Source organism: the organism of the source record quoted next, unplaced genomic scaffold (genome assembly GCF_019419815.1).
Source record: "Pyrus x bretschneideri cultivar Hongxiangsu unplaced genomic scaffold, Pyrus_bretschneideri_v1 Contig1, whole genome shotgun sequence".
NCBI classification, from domain to species: Eukaryota; Viridiplantae; Streptophyta; class Magnoliopsida; order Rosales; family Rosaceae; genus Pyrus; species Pyrus x bretschneideri.
In genome coordinates, this window is record NW_025999390.1 from 15,465,998 (window position 1) to 15,474,498 (window position 8,501).

Below are 8,501 nucleotides of genomic sequence, written 5' to 3' on the forward strand. Positions count from 1 at the left end.
GAACTTGGTGCATGACTTAGTTGGTGCGTGACTTACTCAATGGAATGAATGATTTAGTTGCCACTCACAAAAATAGAAGGTTCTGAAATATAAGAGTTAACCCTTTGATACTTGAATCCTAAATATACTTTATCTAAAGGAAGATCTTTACCTTGTGAAAATTATTGTGAATGTTCAATATTCTTAAAAGTGGATTTCATTTTCCTCTCCACTTGTGTATAGAAAATCTTACATTCATTTTTCAAATAACGAGTTTATTATCACATTAATATGGTTGACCTAATGTGTGACTTACTACTCGTTTGGAAGTGTTTTTAAAATGGTCGAAATTGTTTTTGGTGAAAGTGTTTATGGGACCAATCCTTAGTAAAAATGCAAATAAATCCTAGAATAACACTTAAAATACTTCCTCAAAGTCGCACATAGCCGGTGATTCTTACAAAAAACAATTTAACTGTTTTTAAAACCTAAAAATATTTTCTTTTAAAAGTTTTCAGACATTTTAACATCACTTCCAAACAAGTAAGTTGAAAAAGTTGAATTGTGCAATATAGGCTACTGAACTTTTTTAAAAGGAGTGCTTTAGTAGAATTAGAATATGCCGAATGTTGAGCATGAACTCTTAGAAACTGGTAGGAAAAGTAGGAGAAATAAACCTTCGACTTGACGAATGTAACAAACAAAGTGGAAAACAATCGAAAGTGACCAGTCAAATATGGCTGTGTCTCCACCATTCCTATTTTTCTAGTCCATTGCTTCTAATAAAGTAATTAAATGAACCTAGTCACTGATAATTTAGAGGTATTTTTCTTCATATTATTTCAAAAGATTCTATGCTCAAATCCTCTACTTTATTATGTAGTGTTACTATATAATCTAAAGTTATAAACATGTAGTAAAACTTATATATAGTATAATGTTAGAAAATATTACTTTGATTTAGTTATTCTTAATAAAAGTTGTATGAATATAAAGAACAATATTAGTAATGAATTTTGCCAATTTCTAACGTTGGAAAAAGAGAGACGCTTAATTTGTAAAACTAGTGAATATATGTATGTAAAATTCTCTTTAATGTTATTATTCCTAAGTAAATTTTATAAATACACACTATACATCCAATGCAATCTTCAACCAATTCAAATGAATACTTTGTCTTCTTCCTCTATTAAATCAGTCATGCCACTTAAGCTCAATATGTGAAGTCAGCTAAATGTATTTATGCTGAGCTGTGTAAGAAGTTGTGTATGCTTTAACTAAGGAATCATTGTTGCAATTAGGCAAGAAGGGGAAATAGATAATTTTGAGGATGACAAGACATAAATACCAAAAGTTTCATGTCAAAAAATTGTAAACATGCTTGAGAAATGAGAAGTATTTTGGCTTCAACAAGAAGATGTTTGTGTTGATGAAGTATTACGTATCCACAAGCTTAAGACGTAGTATTAACTCTAAACACAAATAAAGTATTGTCCCAAACAACATTATACCTATTGACAATTGGAAAGGGGTCCTCTCCAGATCCCTTCCACCTGAGCCACAAATCCGGACCCTTGAAATTTGATCCAACGGCTAAAAATAGGGGCCCCCTTTAAAAGTTATAATCACTTTAGCCATTGGATCAAATTTTAAAGGCCCAGATTTTACGCTCAGGTGGTTAAGGTGGAAGGGATCCAAAGAGAATCCCTTTCCATTGACAATTATTACCATGTGGAGGCAAGAAAACTAAAAAAATTATAGCTTATTACAATGTGGAGCTTATTCTTATGCATACCTGACCCAAGTTAAGATCATAATTTTTTATTAGTCCAAAGATATTATTTTTTATAGAGTATTTAGAAAGGTTTTATTGTATATAAAAAATTGAGTGAAGTGCCGATTTAGTCCCTGACCTATCACCTCAGTGAAAATTAGGTCCCTGTATTATTTTTCGGTAAAATAAGTCCCTAAATTCATTAAAAATTGCTAATTTCATCCCTACTATTATATTCAAAGCTATTTTATCAAAATTTTTGTCAACTTAAGTCACTTGACACACTTTAGGGTGTAATACTGTTATTTCCTAGCATATAAACCCTAACCATGTCATATAGGTTGCAAATCTAACATCTAATTTACCCTCCAAAGTTAACTTACACTATTTCTTATATAAAACTACCAATTTACCCTCCAAAGTTAACTCCATACACTATTTCTTTATGAAAAACTACCAATATACCATCCAATGTGTATCACATGCAAGTAACATGACTTAAATTGACGGAAAATTGAATATAGTAGCTTTGAATATAATATTATGGATGTAATTGGCAGATTTTTATAATTCAAGGACTTATTTTTGTGAAAAAAATAGTTTAGGGACTAAATTTTCACTGACGTGATAGTTCATGAACTAAATTGGCAATTCACCCTAACAAATTTATAATATGAACCATTGAATATCATCTCCAAATGAGATATCATATGTCAAACTTTTATTTGATGGCTGATGTGGTTAATTGAATACAAATATTAAATCTTCTTCTATGTGTCAAATGTTTATTTTATTATTATATTAAGCCCATAGTTATATTAACTATTAAAAATGATTAAAATTTTTTAATTTTTATTCTATTGGTTATCAATGGAATCCATGCATCAAAAATTAAATTAGATATATTTGACTCTTTTTTGTTGCTATGAACAGCTAGAACGTGGAAAGATACGTGGAACATGGCAATCCCTATTCATGTTTTGAGCGTGGTTACAATGGTTACAACCAGCTTCCAATGATAGGTGGGAATTGGTTATGATTATGTATATTAAAGAAGCATCTCTGCTCACGTGATAACAACACGTTCTATTCAAAAAACTAGCTCTATCACTAGTAGAACATTAAGGATCACAGTGAGTAGAAGACTCTCTTCTGGGTTCTCTGTGTATTCAGAAGGCCTTTCTTGTATATCAGTATATTCTTCTTCTACGACAATGGTATCCTCAGGTACTTGGCTATTATCATTGAAACCCTTCTGTACAATATACACGCATGACGCATGCTTACCCTTATGTATAATTACATGAGTTTGTTCCTGGGTTCACATGTATATATTTGATTAAGTGCATGAATCTTGATATATGCTTGTAATCTTGAAAGGCTTGCCTGATTGCATGGAAACATACATATATATACTTGTACATTATAAATGCAATATTGATTTGCGGTTTACACGATACACATACATATATTTTCTTGTTTTAAATAGCATGTAATGATTGTAATCCTTGTTGGAGTCTATAAACTCTAATTTAAAAGTTCCAACACTTCCAACATGGATTTTGACCATTAAAAGTAGGCTTTCATCGATCAAAGAATCCAAGTGCAACACATGTTCTACATCAATCAACAGCTTCACGTGCACGTGGACGACCACCGTTAACCAATATTGTTTACAATACCCAAATATATGGTGGGGAAGCATATGCTTCAAACTAATAATTTTCTTCCAATTAGCTGATTAGAGCATAGATAACGGGAAGGGATCTTATTAATTTTTATCTTTTGATCTTCTTCAAATCATTCGATACGACGGTCGAAAATTAAAAGGGTGTGTGAGACATAAAAATAGGTGTGTGGATAGCACACCCCTAGATAAAAATTAGCTGTTATAGAGCACTCTATTTCTTCATGTTGTATTTGGCTCAATTTTATCCTAGTAGTGTAAGGAATGCCTTACACTTTGATAATTGATGTTAAAGAAAGTTGACTTCACTATAAAACCACTTAACAATATGAAAAGTAGCCCAACTTACTCATACAATTTTGTAATGTCCATTCTCTCATAAATGTGGGATTCATTCTCAACACGCCCTTCAAGTGAGGCAAATTTTATAGCCTAATACATGAACAACACAAATGAGGTGGCGTGGAACACGCATGATGGTTGGGCTTCACACTCAGAATAATTTGCTTTGATACCATGAAAAAAAAAGTTGAGGTTTTACCATAAAATCAATTGCCAATATAAGAGCCCAACTTACTTATAAACCACTGCAAAGTTCCTTCTTCCATCAATGTGAGATTCATTCTCAACAACTGTACTCGTTGCCCAAGGGAATTTTGTGTTTCATTTATTTTTCTACTTTAAAAAAAGTTGATTAGAGTATTGTGCTTCTCTTTTTGTACTCGAATTTGAATTGATCTTCTTGCCGTTTAAGTAAATTTTGTATGGAATATCCATTGTATCGAGAAAAAGAAAATTTCACTCCAAAACACACATAAACGAATTGCAAAGTGATGAGATGAAATTTTGTATCATGCCCTGTTTTAGAAATGCAAATGTTTATGTGTTGATGATGTGGTTTATGAGCTTTGTGAACTAACTATCGAACGAATTTATGGTTGTGCATTACTTTTAGAAATGTAATGTTTTGTGCAATTACTTGGTCTGTGACATGAGATTCGAGAGACTAGCCATGACAATTTTTTATTTGATATACTCGCTCATTTGCGATGCTTACACTTGTGTTAGTACCAAGTCTACGATCGAGACGAGCTTCACATTGCAATTACGCTTAGAATAGATATCTTTAGTGCAAGCATGTACAAGTTTTGCATTAGGTAATTAGGACCCAGGTGTGATGCACTTAGCGTGAACTTCACATGATTGTGGTATATGAGTGTAACTTGTATAAACACAGAGCATGTTCATGTTAGAGTCTCTTTGCACGGACTCGTGTGTCTGCATTTTTGAGATTTACCCGTCTTGTTGAACTAAATACTTTTCAACTATTGTTTTTTATTTTCATATGAATTATGTTGCATGATTCTGAAAGCTATACCAGTTTTTACAATGAGGGGTTAATATGTTCAAAAAAGACAAGTGATTTTTAGAAATCTTTATTTTTGTCCATTCACACTTTTTTGTTCTGTACCCTTCCATGATTTAGTAGGCTTTGTTCACTCACACTTCTTGACATCGATGTGTGGTGGCATAGTCTTCCCTCATTCGAGTAGGGACTATTCTTAGTAAACTATAATTAACATCTTCGACACTGTTCTAAAAACCGTGGCTCTAGGCTGCTGGTCACCGCCCCGATTAGGCTCTAGGCATTTGAAAATTAAGAATGTGCACCTAGACCCGTTGCAGCTAAGAATCCGCCTAGCCCATTTAAATCCACCTAAGCACAGGCCTAGGTCATGACTCTCACTTAGATAGAAAATTGATAACTTTCATTTTCATTTTATTTTGTCAATAAAATGTAAGAGACTTGTTAGGTAGTACATAACAACATATTTACCACGTCAATTCCATCACGGGCATCAACAGCTCATGGTAGAAACTATTTAATTACCACGGTCAAGTGTAGCTTGTGGTAGATAACATCAATCCACCACGGTTAGATTCTAGCCCATTGTTAAAAGTGAATAATCTACAAAGGTTTTTAATCCCGTGATGGAATATCAAAACCACCACGCAATATGCTTGTAGTGGTTACTTCAAACGTCCACACTGCCTTTTGAAAATTCACCACGCAATCGGCCCATGGTGGATGTTTTTATGTTTTTTTTTTTAATATATTTAGAATCATTATATTACTTATTATTTATTACTATATTGATTATTGATTGCAACAAAATATTTCTTTCATAATTTATTATTTATTATTATATTTGAAATACTACACTTCTATTTAACCTTTAATTCCGATAATATCCAATAATCCTAATTAAAAATGATGCGGAGAATTTCAATCAATAAATGACATGAATGTTACAAATAATGATAAATAAAATCTACAGAACGTGGGAGGGGAGGCAAGGAGACCCCCATTGCTTTCGTGACTACCTAGAACACCCAAATTTGGTTTGTCTTCATTGCGATTTGGCCAAAACAAATAAAAAGTGATAATTACAATTCAAGATCCATGTAAAATAAAAATAGAACTATATATGTAAAATTTAAGATATCAAATTTTTACCATAATTACAACATAAAAACTGATATGTATAATTTTATTTAAATTTATTAACCCATTAATGGGTGCTGCACGGTATCAGAGTCCCAATATACTTTTAGTTTTATGGCTATAAGAGAGTCCCAATGATGGTATAATTGTAAACCAACTAACATATAATAAAAGTTATTATATTTTTATTGGACAGAAAACTTAATTAAAAACCCACGAAGCGAAGAAACTGTCATTCAAGTTCCCAGTCACTTGGAGCTATATTTGGTTATCCCCTCAATCCTTCTCTTCACATCGTTCTTTTTTTCTAGGATGCAAAAGATTATTCACTGATCTCTCTTTATAAATTTGGTATGAATTGAGTGGTCTTGTAGTTGCATTTGGCTCTTTTGCGATACTATCACGATCTCTCAAGCTCTCAAGCTCTCAGCCCTCTCACTGTCTCTTTCTCTCAGTGAGTTTGATTTGGATTGTCTCTCTCTCTCTCTCTCTCTCTCAGGTTGGAATCTCGGTTTCAGACTATATATATCTCGATTCTGGTATTTTTTGTGCCTCTTGATTCTGGTATGGCAGTTTCCTAGGGTTTCTTTCTACGAATTTTCTTGGTGTTATTTCATCATTTTTCTGCAAATTCCAACCCTATCTATTCTCCATAAGTTCTCTCGTTGTTTAGGGTTTTTTCTATGTTTTACTTCATCACTAATTGCTAATATTGTTGGAGGATTTTTTGTAATTGGAGCTGACTTTTTTTTTTTTGGTCATTTGTGATCACTGATGATTTATAATGTAATTGTTGTTTTGGGATTTTAAAAGTATGTTGAGGAGGTGCGTTGATGTGCCATCAATGTCACATGAACAACAAGGATTGGGTAGTTCGCTGTAAAGAGTGTAAGAGGAAACGATTTTGTATTCCTTGAATACAGATCTGCTATATATTGCTTTAATATTTCTAATTATAACTTATTAACGATCGATGTTGGGTTAGTAGAATCCAGTAAATGATATTTGATTTGGTTTCAAAAGGAGAAAGGGGTTACGGTTTACCTTCTTATCTGGTTGGTGATAGAATAATGTGCATTTGGTCTTGAAAACTTCTTGAATGGAGTTAAGATTTTATATTTAACAATCTAATGAAAACTTATCACTTTATCTCTCTTTGCTTGTCACTTTAATCTTTTGGTTATTTTGTCCAGTATTGGGTACTATGTGTATGCCTCAATGAGAAACCTGGCAATACTATCTTGTAGAGGCTTTAATCTGCATCTGCAGAGAGGCTAGGTTTTGTTAGTGAAGCTTCTATATGTATGAACTGAAACAACACTTGTTTAAATTTTGGCTAGTGTTTGTTAGTCGGCCTAGTGTGGTGTATTGCTTTTGTCTCCAATAATGAATTAATCAAGTTCACTTTTTTCACTTGATATATGTGTAAAATAAGCAGGGGATTGACAATTTGACATAAATCGAACAGGACAAGATTATAAAAATTGGGACATTGAAGTGTTTCCTTAAATGTTTGGCAGATTGAAGTTTGGAGACGGTTTGATGCTAGAAGGTACTGACTTAAGTGCTATTACTCTAACTGAGAACATATTTATGGTAAATGGCCATTGCTTAATTACTGTAATGTAATCCCCATGGAAAACTGTCATCTCTCCTCTCTCGCTCTCTCACACACACAGAGGAAAGCATGCACATTGATATTCATATGCTTGATACTAATGCATGAGGTCTCTTTGTGTCTCTCTTTCTAGATTTTCACTATTGTTTTTCATGTCACAATACTCTTCTAGTAAGAAAGTTAATCTATGGCAGTTGGTTTGAAATAAAAATGGAGCCTTGAATTCTAGTGATCATTTATTTTTTACAGGCACCATGTACTCACTTGGACCATGATTGCTTGCACCTTTGTGTAATTGATTTTGTGGATTTAAATTTTTTTGTATATGATGTCCTTGAGTGATGAGTTTTGATTTCTAAGCTTGATATTTTTCCTTGTGTCTCATAGGTGGTTGGTGGTTCTAATTCATGATGGTTTATAACTCATATCAACTACTACATTTACAGGTACCTGCAAATTTGAATTATGATTGGCTTGCTGGAGATGTGTGTCTTCTTGAAGAAACGATTGCAAGGAAGATGAATATCATTGGAGGATCAATGTTGGAACTAGGACTTGAGTTTTGTTTTGGAGTGTGAAACAAAGTCTATACATGTTTTGGTACATGAATGTAAAGTATAACTCAGTGATTTTGTGTAAATGTGCAATTTTGTAAATAAATATCTTTATTATATATATATTTATTTATTTATTAAATAAATTTTTTTTTATTTTTTATATTTTGAATTTTTTTTAATAACGGGCATTAGCCGTGATCAATTTGTAATCCACAATGGCCATAGCACGTGGTGTTAGCTATCAATCTACCAAGGGCATAATTCGTGGTTACATTGCATTTGACAATGGGCATAGCCCGTGGTAGAAACAAAGACTTTTCATCACATCTAGAATACTAACGGGCATGATGCCTGTGGTAGATTGCAATTTATCACGAGCA

At 32.7% G+C, this 8,501-nt stretch overlaps 1 long non-coding RNA gene across 1 annotated transcript; it reads left to right on the forward strand.

The window, feature by feature from the left end:
- Positions 1–6,147: 6,147 nt before the first annotated feature.
- LOC125471417 lies at positions 6,148–8,274 on the forward strand. Its single transcript, XR_007253616.1, has 2 exons — positions 6,148–7,498; positions 8,011–8,274. It is a non-coding gene; the product is annotated as an uncharacterized LOC125471417 (long non-coding RNA).
- The last annotated feature ends 227 nt before the right edge of the window (positions 8,275–8,501 follow it).